The sequence below is a fragment of the Dromaius novaehollandiae genome, chromosome 4 (assembly GCF_036370855.1).
Source record: "Dromaius novaehollandiae isolate bDroNov1 chromosome 4, bDroNov1.hap1, whole genome shotgun sequence".
Taxonomy (NCBI): Eukaryota; Metazoa; Chordata; class Aves; order Casuariiformes; family Dromaiidae; genus Dromaius; species Dromaius novaehollandiae.
In genome coordinates this window covers 28,670,484-28,685,715 of record NC_088101.1, presented here as the reverse complement: position 1 = coordinate 28,685,715, position 15,232 = coordinate 28,670,484, and the positions used below count along the sequence as shown (strand labels likewise).

The 15,232-nt window shown below is 39.3% G+C and overlaps 1 long non-coding RNA gene across 1 annotated transcript; it reads left to right on the top strand.

The window, feature by feature from the left end:
* The first annotated feature begins 1,856 nt into the window (after positions 1 to 1,856).
* Positions 1,857 to 14,493, top strand: LOC112996772 (uncharacterized). Its single transcript, XR_003262548.2, has 4 exons — positions 1,857 to 1,927; positions 9,043 to 9,150; positions 11,713 to 11,784; positions 14,440 to 14,493. It is a non-coding gene; the product is annotated as an uncharacterized LOC112996772 (long non-coding RNA).
* Positions 14,494 to 15,232: the final 739 nt, after the last annotated feature.

Sequence of the window (15,232 nt, the reverse complement as noted above, 5' to 3'; positions counted from 1 at the left end):
AATTAGCTCTATTTTCCAAGGGATTAGTTTATATGTATCTGTTCCTTAAGAACTTTCTGCGGTCACCGAAAGGTAGCTAGTGGTAACAGCATTCAGTCCAGTCATATTTGAAACTGAGCTATGGAAGTGAAAGATTCAATAATGCTTTTAATACACTGTTTTCTAATATACATATTAATTGGTTTGCTCATCTCCATCAAAACTTTCAACCTATCATAATACAAACTTTTAACAATTCCTTAGTTATAAAGTTATAATTTTCACAAGCTCATTTCAGAAATTTAGATGCTCAATTTTAATTGAAAATAAATCTTTGAAAATCATAGCCATAACCAAAAAGTTAATGTATGTACAGGATTTTGAACATTCTCAAGACCCCTGTTTTTCAAATTTTATGTTGAATATATTTGAGTTCATTTAGCTGATGTGTTATAAGGATATTTTAAATTTTCTGTTTGGCATCTCTCTATCACAACATTCAAATTCTTTCTGTAATGTTTATTAAATAGCAGTGCTGCTCCATCAAAATTATAGAACAAATTTTTATCAGAGTAAGAAATCTTATAGAAGTTGGAAAGTATCACAGAAAGGTATCAATTTTAACAACCTTTTAAATACAAGAAAATTTTAGTGACTCATTTTGCTTTCTGATTTTTTCAATTATATCAAAATATTTTTTATAATATGAAATTATTCCTTTTCATTTTGTTTTATTATATGTTTAGATTTAGACATATACTATCATGATGAACTATTTTATTGGAATAAGTTAGTAAAAAAATGAAATGCTTTAATTGTTCTGCAATAAACTTTCTAGCCTGTGGAGATTTTCCAATTTTTCAACTTTCTACACAATATCACTACTTGTTTGAACATGAAATTCTCAATAAATCTGTTTCTTTAACATTGCTATGAAATCAAGTTAGAAATATTTAATTTATTCAGACTTTTGATGGATTTTTTTGATCTTCAAAGTGCAAGTTTTCATGGGTTAGATAATCATTTTGCAGTGTGTTCTCTAAGTTCCTGCCACCCTCTTTGACCTTGTTTGGATTTCAAGACCTAGATTTATAATTCTGAGCTTCAGTTTTATAGTTGATGTAACACAGAATGAAATAAAATTTATGATGCTTTTTCTGTCACAAATGTTAAGATCCATTCTCTGCCCTGACCCAGTGAAGCTACTTTCAGAATGATTATCAGGAGTTAGCAGTGATGTGTCTAGTGTTAGCTAATCCAAATATTGAGTTTAATTACATGACTCTCCCATAGTTACTGATATTTTTATTTGTTCAAGAAGCATTTCTACATTCCTCACTCGGAAAAAATCAAACCAGTTTCTTTTCCCACACAGTTTTGTATGCATATAAAGTTCTGTTTATCAGGTTCCCTTGAAAAACACAGTAGGCTGGCCATTTATCAAGTTTTCCAATGAGTCCTTTTCTGCTTTCACTCTTAACAGCGCTCTTGAACATGATGAGCTTCTCAAATGATTAAAATGACTCAGAACTCTCTCATCATCCTTTTTCACATCTTTCTTTTGCTGAGATAGCTATAAATAAATGAGTGAGTAAATAGCAACAGTTTTATGGCTATAATTACTACCTACTAGGCTGCTCATAATCATTTTATTGCTCCCTTCTTGTGCTTATTGAAGCCACCTTTTTCACTGTTATTATTTATAAGTTCACTTTTTGGCAAATGACAGGAGCTTTCCTGGCACACATTCAGGAAGCCAGAACATTCTGTTTGCTTCTGCTTTCCATGAAAAAAGTAAATATTTATGGGGGGGGTAAATGATTTGGGATTAATTCCTTTTTTTCAGATTTTTTTTTCTTTTTTTAATGCAGAGAGTGTTACTGTTTCTGGCCAGTTCTGCTCCTACATAGTCCTGTTGATGTCAAGGGGTCAACTTGCAAGATAAAAGGTAAGTACACATTTAAGTGCTTAGTCAATTGCTAGAAGTATGTTTTACTGGCTTTGTTAGAAAAAAAAATATAAGAGGTTTTTAGGTTGAAAATTACATGAGTACATTAATAAGCACAGTTTGGTTCCTTTCTCGTTGTCATAATATTGTTATTAAGGGCCAGAGAGAGATAGAAATGATCACATTTACAGTCTGGCTGCTAATATCTTTTAGATACAATGGCCAAAACCTCCAAACTCTAGGCTGATTTTATTTAAGGACTCTAACAGGATGTAAAAATCAACACATTAAAACAGTCTACTGGAAAAAATTATATTTCATGCTTATGTAGCCAGAGTTTTATTCTGGTTTGCATTTTACTGTTTTAGTGAAAGCAAGAGCATATCATTAGATCCAGGTAATACTTTCTTAATCAGCCTATAGGCAGAGCTCTGACTTGTTAACTCACTACCCATGGAAAGTTCCGAGCAGCATTTCAGGATTGCATATTTCTTGATAAATATACACTGTCATTGTCTCCCAGCCGCAGGGAAAGCCTCCTGAACAAACTGCACATATATAAATAATATAGCACAAATGCCTCTTATCCTGTTCTGAGTGGCACAGAACAAAAAAGAGAGTAAGAGACCTCAGTGATGCAAAAGTATTTCAGCGTATTTATTTCACATTGTTCAGTATATGATTTTTGTTATTATTTTTAAAGGGTTACACGTGATCAGAGTTAAGTCACCTACCAAATGGTTCAAGTGCAAATTAAGTGTTGGCAAGTCCTGTCAGTTTTGGTATTCCCACACATAAAACTGCACTAATCTTTCAAGTGCAACTATTAGAGCCAATTAATGCAGCCATTTCAATTTTCTACTAAGAGCACAGTGCAAGATGCAAATAACAAGTACAAAATTACAGTGAGTGGGCTTAAGCAAGCTGGGATTCCAGCAGGAGAAAAACCTGCGGTTTGCATCCTAAACGCTATTTAGAGAGAGAAGTTGATTACTCACAGACTTGGTGGAACAAAATTCAAGGAAAAAAGTCAAAAGGGCAAACTGGTAAGTCAGAAGCAGATCTTTGGGGGTTGCAGTTGCCCCCAGGTGAAGGAGGCACCGCTGAGCAGCAGCTGCTGCCCCAGAGAGCCTGCAGGGTAATTCCTCTCCGGACAGCAGAAAGCCCAGACACGATGCTGAACATTGTGTGTTCATTTTTCACTCAGGAGAAAGCTGAGACTGATGGATGTGCCAGCACGTAAAAAAAGGTGGTCCAATAGCCTTTTTCTTTTTTTTTTTTTACAAAAAGCTTTCTCTGAAACTGGTGCCATCCATCTGAAAAAGGCCATTACCGCTCCCGTTTTTCATCATCTCTTAATGATCTCCTGTTTAGGAAGTGGCATCCATTTGCACAGAGGCTTTGCAGCAGTCTTTAAACATTTTCAAGACAGGTTTTGAGAGCTGGAGGGGAAAGGAGGCAGAGCACTGTTTTTCCTGGTTACTTGTTCTACAAACTTTACTTTCAGTGTTTACATTTTATGCATCCGTAAGGGTTGCAAGGATTCGCTAAATGGAAGTGTGTGATCCTGACATTGACAAATGACAGTGCTGAGGCTGAAATTAAATGTAGGTAAATTGAATTTACCCACCTCTGCTTTTTGGCTCCTTTTCCTCTTAGAATAGAAAGGAAAAGGAATTGCTTTTCTTTTTTGCTTCTCAACATATCTGAGAATGAAAGAGAAATTGATAGAATCATAACTATGGAGCCTTCTTTTCATAATGGTAATTTTTCTTGAATGAAAAATTTCAGCTGTTTTCACTTTACAGCTTAAAGATCTGATCTGACTTGCCCCATGGCTTCAAGTGAGAGACTGCTTACTTTAAGACTGATTTTCAGTGAGCACTGAAAACTCCTCTCAAAGTATACAAAGTTTTTTAGAACTAGATCAACTCTTGGTTTGTCTAATTGAAATGTTCATTAGACAACGAGAATCATTTTATTCAAGTGCAATTTTCTTTATATATGTTGGTAGTAAGGAGAAAAAATACCTAGAACTGTAAAGATCTATTCATAACTTATATTAAAAGTCAATTGCATAAGAGTGTGTCTGAATATATATTCACCTGAACCTGTTCAGCTAATAATGTTACAGAAGACTTCAGGGGAGAAATGAGCCTGTATAGCTATCTCGGCCATACATCTAAGTATGTCATCCAAAGACATTTCTTTTGGGAAACGCGTTAGTGGGGCAAATTAAATTGAAATACTGAAAAGTTTGTGGAATGCCCACAAGTGGTTCTTGAGCAAGATAGTCCCAGGATAATGTTTTTTCACAGCACGCTGCAGTGGTAAAGGAAGGAAACAGTTATGCAGTGGTGTGTTTTAAAGTTCCAGGTAGGAGCAATGGGAATGTTTTATATCGGAAAAGTAGGTTAGCACTTGTGATTGGGAATCTGGCAATGCTATGCCTATGTGAGCAAGCAACAGGTCTAGGTGTTCATGAGTTCACTCATAAAGCAGGAACTAATTTAAGCTTGCACTGAAATGGACCATTTTCTATCCTTACATTGTATGAAACTGGTTTTCATTTTTTTCAGGGATCCGTTATTTCTGTTTCTAAAAAAAAGATCAGAAATCTCAGTGCTACTGTAGCATGAGGAAGGAAAGTTTCTGGACATGTTTCTAACAAATAGACACATAGACAAAGGACACAGTGGAAAGCTTACAGGGAAGGTCATTCTTGTGTTTCAGTTCAGTTTTGCATTCTCAGGATGCCTGCATACTTTGGACAAGGTTAAGATAAACATCCAGCCATCTGAGTTGTTATTCAAGCTGAAACTCTGACCATTTGTGTTTTTTTCATCAGCAGATCTGTTCTTCTTGAAGTTTCCAACCCCATTAATTACAGGCAGACATTTGTTTTTTGCATAGCACTTGATATAATGAGATATAATCCCCATCTGGGCACTTGTGAAGAGTAATTGCACATTTGAAAGATACTGCAAGATTTATAATAGCATCTCCTAATATCTTGCAAGAAGAATAACTCTATCTTACTGAGAGAGGTAAATTGGCACAATCACATTGTATGATAAGGTTTTGCAAAATATCTCATGTTATCTCCCATGAAAACTATGAAATTATGGCCTGTCGCTTTTGTGTGTTCATTACTGATTATTCTGCAAGGCTATATTTCAAATCCGCTGCTAGTGAACATGAACAAATCCAGACTAAACAGGATACAGTTAGAGATGAAATATTATGTTTGCTGAGATATCAGCATTGAGACCTCAGCAATTTTTTAAGACAGGAAAATTGAGTTATGGGTGCCAAGGGCTGAGAAGTCAGAAGTGAATGTGGTAATATAACCTACTTTTCAAGAGGAAAAATGATTGTGCTGAAAATAATGATTCTTCTGAATTTGAAAATTATGCATCTTTCTACAAATATGAAAACAGTTTTCTTCTCAGTTTGCATATATGTTTTTGCAGAGGTTGAGGCTTCATGTGATTGTCAGGGATCAAGCATGTCCATAAATGTCTTTCACTCATCCCTCTGTTATCAAGTCTGCTTCCAAAGTCCTTTAGCAACATGTGCCCAACAGTGTCCAACACATACTACCATCATCATCCCAGTCACTACCCTGCATTCATCAGGTTCAGAAGGATTTGTCAACTGTTTCACACCTTCTAATACTTCTCATTAGTAGAGAGAAAATTGCGCTCATGGACTTTCAAATCCTGTGAAGTATCTGATGAGCCCAGAAGACTAATGCAACAGAACTACAGAATCTGGCTACACAATAAACAGCCCTGGTGGCAGCCAGCTGTCTCTATATGGTGGCAAACTTAAAAAATCGTACATACTATTATGATCTATAGGGAGAACAGTAACTTTTTAATTATCCACGCTATTCCATGGCCAAATATCCACATCCAAAGCTAACTTATGGAGAAGAGAAATATAAGATTTTATCTGCAATTAGTCTGTATCTTTGTTTTTCTCTGTTGTTGTTATTCCATGGCAAAGATATATCTCATCCTCTTATTCAATAGTTAGGATCCAGTCTCATATCTTTATGTAATATGCCTACACAGCCAGTAGTCCTATTATCTTCGGAAAGCCTAGTGGGAGAAGTAAAAATCAGTGTGCATTTGTGAGAACAGCAAAATATTATTTAGCAATAGAAAAATAATTAAAAAAATATATCTGCACCTTTTTATTAAATATCAGTGTCGTGTGTTTGCATAGAAAGCAGGCATCCGACATGGTGCACTGCAAGTGTTCACAGTTGGCACAGGAAGCTGAACAGGAATCAGCAGTCTACCTTTGCAGTAATATTGGACCACTTGGCCAGCGGGTCGAGGGAAATGATCATTCCTCCCTATCTGGCAACTGTGAGACCTTGTGGGGTCCCATCTGGAGGGCTGTGTTCAGTTTTGGGCCCCCCACTCAAGGGGACAAAACAGAGCGAGTCTGGTAGAGAGCAGCTGGGTGGCCGAGGGATGATGCAGAGGATGGCTGTATGAGGACAGGCAGAGAGGGCTTGGTTCGTCCAGGGAAGGGAAGACTATGGGGGGAGCTCACGGCTGCCTTCAGCTACTGTGTGGGTGGCTACGGAGACGATGGAGCAAGATTCATTTTGGAGGTGTGCAGCAGAAGGACGAAGGCAATGGTCACAAGTAGCAGTGAGGAAAATGCTGATTAGATTGGAAGAAAAATGTCTTCACGGTGAGGGTGGCTAAGCCCAGGAAGGGGCTGCCCAGAAGGGCTGTGGGATCTCTGTCCTTGGAGATACTCAAAATTCCCCCGGGCCAGCCCTGAGCAACCTGAGCTAACATTGAAGCTGGCCCTATTCAAGCAGGGGTTTGCACAGGGGACCTCCAGGAATCCTTTCCAACTTAAATTACTGTATGGTTCCTTGAATTGCTCTTTGGAAAAAAGGGGTTTTCTACAGTTAGCGCAATCACTGGCTTGCTGCTCAGATCCTGTCTTTGCTACTGTAGGAGCCTTCTTGCCAGCGAAAGCAGCTCAGGGAAAGCCTAGTATGAAAGGAGCACTGGAGGGGAAAAGACTAGTCATGTTGCACACATCTTGACACCAGCTTCGATCCTGGCAGAGGCAAATGTGACTGAGCACCTGGGGGAAGTGACAGAGGAGAAATTAAAACTTTGGCAGCTGCCCTGACTCGTCCTTGTCCCCTCCTATGTGTGGGCCGCAGCGTCTCTTCCAGCACGCCCTTGCCGCCTTGCTGGGTGCATTTGTCAAGGACGTGGCCTGTGCGCTCACGCTGGCTGCTGCTTCAGAAAAAGCTGCTGCTGGTTTCCCACCACTTCCACTTGGAGAGGCCGTGGTACTTAGTAGGAATTTTGCAGTATTCACATCATGCTTTTTAGGGAGAAGAAGTCATCTAGTAGAATGAAAAAACTCATCTGCTGTGTGATATGACTGTAAATAACTTCACTTAAAATGAAATCAAAGACCCTGTCTTGGGACGAGTATGCCAGCTTTGGGGAGAAGAGGGAATTTTTTCATGGCAGACTTATCACCGGTTTCCTAAATGAACTAAGATAAACAGAATAACCTCTTTCATGTGGCTGCTGTGATTAAAGCAAGGTCCTCCAGTTGGCAGCCTGTCATTGCAGGTTTTCAAAGGGGAAACGGGAGCTGGCTTTTTTCTGCCTTTCAGAGAATCGCCGCGCTCTTTGTGCGGAGGCTCTCTGGGTGACTGGCACATGCCGGCCTGCGTGCCTGCCGTCCGCGGGCTTGCGAATCGCACGGCAGTAAGCAGGAGCGCACTGGTCCTTATAGCAGGCATCAAATGGGCCACTGCCAGGTCTTTGAACTACAAAAATAAATAGCAAATAGGACCGTATTGTATTGGCAAAGCTGAGGCCTAGTCATCTGTCTCGGAGCATGCTCTGGTGAGAGTGTTTGACTTGGACTTTTTCCATCACATGTGGTAGCTGCAAGAGCGAGAGAAGAGAACAATGTCAGACGGTATATTTAATAGCGTGTTGGCTTAGCAGTCCTCAGGAAACTGTTACTCCCATTTTCCCTCTCCGGCCTCGGCGCTCTGCCCTCTTCACTGCACGTCTGTGCGCGCGGATATATATATCGGGTCCGCAGACGCCGCTCCGCGCGCCTGCCCCTAGTGCGGGGCAGGATGTGTCGTCGGGTTCGCGTGCGCGGTGCTCCCCAAAGCGACGGGTGCTGGTGCAGCCCTGTGGCGTGCCGGACACCTGCGTGGGCGTCCACGGGTGTGCGGAGGGTGCGCTCCCGCAGAGGGGTACCGCAGCCCCCCTGCGCTCTGCGGGATTCACAGCTGCGTTGGCGTGTCAGAGATCACCAGACAGAGCTTTTGAAAAAAGGAAGGGAAATGAGTATGGAAATAATTTTCAAGTGAGGCAAAATCACAGCTTTTGTATGTGTTTTTCTTATGTCTTCAAATAAGTCTTTTTTTTTTAACATGTTAATTATTTGGTATAACTGGTGAAAAAAGGGAGTGGAGAGTTTATGAAAGGTGGATTCCCTAGTACAATCCATTTTTTTTTTTTGTGCCACTTGGGAATGCAAAGCAGCCACAAGCACAGTTCCTGACTATTTTAAGTTAACAGAACGGTACAAATCACTGGAAGTGTGCTGGAGAGTGATTCGAAGTAGCTGTGTGCACGTTTGAGCTATATTTCAAGCATTTTCAAATGATCAGACTGCTTCCTCTCAGGGCACGCGGCAGCAACCGGCGTGCAGAGGTAGTTGCTGTGCTGCTCCCCTTTGTTTCTCTGCTCTGGTTTTCTTCTGAGGTAGAATGGCAAATAAGGAAATGCACAGGAAAACCAACTTTTTGTGATTTCTCTCCTGACAGAAACCAGGAAATACTAAAAATATCGCAGGTATGAGGTGGCAGCGTGAAGCCTGGTTCCTAGAACAAGTTGCTGTAGATTTATGTGACGGAAGAGATTAACTGTTGGGGTTTCATCTGGGTTGCGATTTGAATCTTCGGGTATTCACCCATTACGCAAATGGAAAGTCTAGAGAAACACTGGGGATTGCCAGGGAGAATACTTGTTCTCTGAACTTCTCCCACTGACACAGGATAACTTACTTTTCTTCTTTTTTTCCTTTGTACGTAGGGGTAAAAAGTGCCATCTCCACTTCGGACTGCACAAGGTGAACTGAATGTTTGATACGAACCTTCAAAATTGGGCGCACAAACAATTCCTGAATGATGGAGGAGCTCTGTAAGTCCTTCCTCAAGGACATCGACTTATGTAGCTGTTACGATACATAGCTTTGCTTCTGGTAATTTGCTGCGATATTTAAATGGTGAACCTCAGTGTGTGGTGTGAGGCCGTTAGCTTGCTACCGAAACACCCTGACACACTTCCTCCTTTTCTCTGAGGTTGATCAAAGCTACTCCCTCAAAACACGCTGAGGGAAAAGACCTTGTTTGCAGAAGGGGCTTTTAACAAAAAAGCCCTCACAACATTTGAAGTTTAGAATTTTTCAGTAAAAGCTTCCTAAAAAGAGCTTTGATTTTATTTTCTCAATCTCCCTCGAATACTTTGGTTTCATATAAAATCCTGAAAAAATATTTCTAAACTGAAAATGTAATGCCTCCTAAAGTTTATAATCTGCAGATACAATATATATCACCATTGTTTTGACTTACACGGTATGGTTTTTTTTAAATTCTTTACTCTGTCAAACTTAAAACGCTGTTTTGTTTTGGTAGCCTTCTTGCCCAGTCTGTCTTTCATCTATCTAAGTGTTTAAGGCATGCTGAGCCAAAGTATTTTGGCTTGTAGCTGTTTCAAGTGCTCCATAAACAATATTTATTTTTTTCCCACCTGTATATTCATTTTCCGGTCAATCCACCCCTTCAGCTAGTCCAGAAATGTCTTCTACACTGTAGATTTTCAAGTAACCACTTGGATTAGTTAATTATACTGAGCTTCACAGAAAGTATTTCTAGGGTAGTAGATGTGCCTAACAGGATGGAGCTAAGATCATGTCTCTTGGGCTAAGTCACCGGCAGGAAGTACCAAATGCGTTGATTATATATGTTATGGGTACCTACGATTTACGCATGCCTTTGCACATGTGAGTACAATGTCAGTGTGCAGCATTTTGGTCAAAATGAGTAGACTGCTTAGGTTTGAAGAAACTGTAATGGCACGTAAGGAAGGTTGATGTTTTGTTATTTCTTTCTGAACAGCAGGCTATCGTGTGTAATCATAAAATGATCTGATTTGCCCAGTGCTTTACATTTAATTCCCATCAATATGATAGCCAGAAGTAAAGAAAAATAAGCTGAATTGGAATGATACTATCAACTCTGTTCTTACTGCAAGGTGAGGGAATTTTTAGAGAAAATTTGAAGAGGAAATTTAGTTAAACACTTCAAAGCTTACCTGATTTTTCATAAAACCTTAGCTACAAATGTATTATTTGCTGCAATACAGGTCACAAATGTGTCTCTCACAGATGCTGCCTAAATTTTCATAGGAATACATGTACTATGTAGTTAAATAGCCCATAACATATGTCCCAGGACTCATAGGAAACTAATTATTTCAAGGATCACTGCAGAGCCAGCATGCACGCTTTGTTGTTTCATGTTTTCTATTTTATGCAATGAGAATTAATAACTGAGAATAAATCAAGTTACTAATAAATCTTCAAAGCATTTTCACTTTCCTGATTTTAAGTTTCTAATTGATAATTCTGCAGATCAAAGATTCCCTTGGTACTGATCTATTTTTAACAAATTAATGCTAGTGGCAAACATCCATTTGTCTATGGAAGAAGAGCTAATGAAGCACTGGTTTTAAAAACTGATGCGAAGGAGATTTAAATTATATTTATAGTCTTTTTTCTAAATCCCATATTAGTAATAATTTAGTAAAAATATTTATAATTAAAAATGATCTATTTGCCAGGTACCTCCTAGTTTTCTGTGCTTGAAGGGAGAGATCTACCATTTGTATTTTTTTAATCCACTGTAATTAGACCATTTGAGTGAGGAATTATATCTCACTACGTCAAATCAGAATTAGAAATGCGCTTTACTGAAACACATTTATGAAGCTTTACTACTTCCATTCAAATAAGGTGCCCAGAAATATGGCCACAAAGATTCAGCTAAATCAAAAAGAGGGAGATACAGGTGGTGAGGAAGAAAGAATTGTTTTTTAGTATTAGGTAGCTCAAACAGTTGAAGCAGTTGTAAATCCTATCAGGCTTCAAGGATTTTTAGAAGTTGAGACTGAGAAAGAGGCATCTCGCCTACAAATTTTTAACAGCACATACAAGCCATATATTATATTACAATTTGCCCTGTTTCATCACGTTGGCTGCTTACTCCAGCAGTAGGAGCCAGGCCGGAGGTCGTGGCGAGGACCATCCTGCAGACAGTCAACACCCTATTTTTACATCACACAGCTACACATGGATTTGGGGGGCTTTCCTATTTTGTTCTCATCATGACACAAAGTCACCTTTGGCCTTCCACCTTTTCTATGATCTCCTTTTAATCGAGTTATTCATCTTGCCCCATCAGTAAGACCTCCATCTGGTACAAAAGCCCACATGCCTGTGATTGCTCCAACTGGGCTGATATATTCACTCAGGCTCCTTCTGTCTTTCCATTTCAGAGCTGTTAAGAAAAATGGTTCTAGCAAATCCACATTTTAGGGAATGCTAGAGAATGCAATTCTAGAAATAGTATCTCAGTCTGTACAGGATGGTACCTGACTTATTTCTTTGTTCGTAATTTCCCTCATGTTGTGCTCCTTTGAAAGCTGGCCGTTCACCTTGTCCTGCCTGCAGCCCTTTGTCTGACAAAACCCTTGGGACGGAGGGAAGAGGGAAAGGTAAGTCCTTCCCTGGGAGTGGTGGGTTGGGAAAAGCTTCTGAAATGGAGGCAGGAGAAGGGCAACAGTGAAGAAGCATGCAGTGTTGGGAGCGACTGTGAAAGGCAGGGAAAGGATCATGCAGCCAGAGGTGATGGAGGAAAGCCATTCCTCTTAGGCACTTAAAAAGATCTGGGAGGACTTGCTTTAGCCCAGGAAGCTGTCTAAAGGCTGCTGGACTAGAAATAATACTGGAGGAAAGGCCCTGCTCTATAGAAAGATGATTAATGGAGCCCAGATTTGTTTTATATCTTTTTATTTCTTTTTTGCCTCACTCAGCTTTCTCTGTTCTTTAGAAAAGTTCATTGTTCTGTGGTCCCCCTCCACCTCGAATTACAGAACCTCACCATTGGGATTCATAGCTCTTTTTACTATTTTTGAGGTGCTTTGGAGTTAGCAAAAAGGTCTGGGAGATCCCACTCAAAGCATGCCCACTGCAACATCTTGTCTTGCAGCAAAAAAACAAACAAATGAACAAAAACAATAGTATTGATTGGAAATTGGGAGCAAAAGATATGTACCGCAGAGCATATATAAACTTCTGAAGCTTAGTTTACTTAGGGTTTTAATGGTGTATCTAAAGAGAGGGGAAAGAAAATGTAAGAGATAGGGAAGAGAATGATGTGAATTGCTGGAGCAGAAAGCAGACTTGGAACATGAAAGAGGGAAACACCATGCCAAAGTAATTAGATGATATAAGCATAAGGCAGGAGAGTTAGCCAGCACTTATCTTCATTTATAAATAACGCTTCTGGACATTTCTTCCCATCTGCTTTTAGAGCAGTATATTCTGCTGTAAACCAGACCTGAGTCTCACTTACCCTGGATTAACCTAGTGGATCTTTGCAGGATATGACAATGTCAAAGCAAGGCGGTGTATCTCTCTGTTTTGAGTGCATCAGGTGTCAGTACTGTGAGGTTACACTTTTTGACAGAGATTGTACAAAGAACAATAAGAAGAAATGAGTTCTGGCTAGTCCGGTCTCATGAAAGCTCTAATCCTCCTACAGAAGTGAAACCAAAATCTGTTTTCACTCAGCTGTAGCAGGAATAGACCCCCCCAAACATGAAATATGAATTAGAACAAACATTCCTAATTGACTCAGAAATTTGCAAAGCTGACATGGGTTCTGGATGCCTCATAGCCATTTAATGGTAATAGAAAGGGGTCACCTATGGTCCTCAGGAAGTTTGAAAATCTCTGCCTCAATGTTTAATTTGTCATACAAATAGCTTGCATTTGATACAGCTCTTCAGCATGATTCAGAACTTTACTTTGCATATGGAGTAATTATTTTTTTCGTAATGAATGAATACCACAGACCCAATTTAATTTAGAGATTTCCAGCTTGCATTGAGGTGGCTGTTGGTGACTTAGCCAATTAACCTATGGACAAATTGGCAGCAGAATCAGAGGAGCAGTATTTCTACGTCTGTGGAGCGGTTATGTGTACAGACTTGCTGATGTGGCACCCTCTCCAAAGCGTTTATGATACGTCTGCTCCCAGTTAACACATATTTTCAAGCCAGGCTTTCCACGTTTTCTGACTGGGTTTGTGTGGTAGAGGATAAAGTGTTCAAATACCGTGGTCGCCCTCGCTGCTGGTCTGTGTTAGCCGTTCATGGGGACCCATCTGGTTGTGTGTAGTGCTGTTTTTCCTTCTTTTTGCCAGTTGCTAAGTCATATTAAAGGCATATTAAGTGAACACCATTAAATAATTCTTCATGTTCCTTTTCCCAGCAAATGATTTCTATAGCAGCAATAGGCATGCCAATGAATTGCAAGTGTGAGGGGATGATGTCTGCTGTGGTAGCAGGAATGTCTTTTTTTCTAATGGAAATTACTTTATGTTATGTAAGTGTAGAGGCCTCCTTTTATTTAATAAGGACATTAACTGTTCAATGAGATAAATTACAAATTCCTTCAAAATGGCATCCATTTTGTAGGCTCAAAAATGTGCACATAATATTTTATTTTCTGTTTGATTTACGGCAGTATTGCTAGCTCCCATCAGGTCTATAAACAAAAACATAAAAAAATGTAAAAAAGAATGTTCTTAAAGTTTCTGTTTCAGCAAATACAGAGATAGCTGTTCTATTGTGCTTGATATTCCTCTGATTATACTGAGAAACAAACTTTTGTGTCTGGACGATTTTTTTTTTTTTTTCATCTGGGAAGACTTCTAGATTCAGAATACATACATAATGTGCTGTAGCAGGGCAAAGTATTTTCAATGAAATAAGAAATACCCATCATTTCATTAACATTTGCATCTTGCTTTTCATCTTCAAACTTACTCCAAATTCTTTGAAGTGTTCAAACTTCAAATGGGATGTTTTGTCCAATGAACTGATTTTCACAGAAAATGCCAACTGATAACATGCCTAACATCATCCTGTCTGCCTGCCTGCATACTGAAATATATGGTTTTGAATCACTAAGGAATTTATTCCAAGAATTACTTCTGCTGGCTAAAGAAGAATTATTATCTCCTAAATTAAGGAGGGAGAAATGGAGAAGAGAGAGGATCTTAACTTCAAGCCACCTTTTAAATGGCAAGACTTCTTTTGAAATCCACTCCAAAATCTGACCTGTTTCATCCAACCTAATTTTAGGCAGAGGCCTCAACTGGGACGGAATAGCTGGAGTCTCTGCAGTGGAGAGATGTGGGAATTGCCAAAAGGCTATGAAATGTAAGTGGGCTGAATCACCATAAGAAGGTGCCTGGAGTGACTTGTCTTCCCGTGCAGGGGCCTAAAATTATGTGGGAGGAATGAGGAATAAAGTCTGTACACTACTTGCCTGATGTTATTCAGAAATGCAGCCATGATCCCTGGAGAGGTTTCCTGTCCTGTGGCTTAGCAAAGTATAGGATGCTGTAGATGCAAAAAAGGCTGGAAACAGTCACCTGAAAGTATATGATGAAATATCAACTTCTTCCCACAGTCCTGTTCAACTTTATCACCAGTGTCTTACTTCAGCAAGTAAAGGTTATCCTGAGAACCTGGTTGAGTTTTAATTTAAAGCAGTATTGATGTTCAAAACCACAGTGAATTCTGCTCAAAACCAAGTAATTAGAAGTAGAAGCAGAGAATCTCAGCAACAGTTCATTAAGGAAAACCAAATGCAAAGCTGGATTTTTTTAGAAAGGCTGTAATAAAACCATATTATATACATAAATAATTGCCTTGATTTCAAGACCAAAAAGAAGCCAGTAGCTTAGCATGTTTGAAAAATGATAGCATTTCTTTAAGAAGTATGGATTTAGGATCCTACTTTTTAGGCAGCTGCCATGGATAAAAAACTTAGTTGCAAATGTTATCCTTTATTCTGGATAAGACAAGCTAGGAGCTATTGCTTATATACTTTGGCCTTTCGATGTTACCTTAGTTTTCATCACTTCACCTA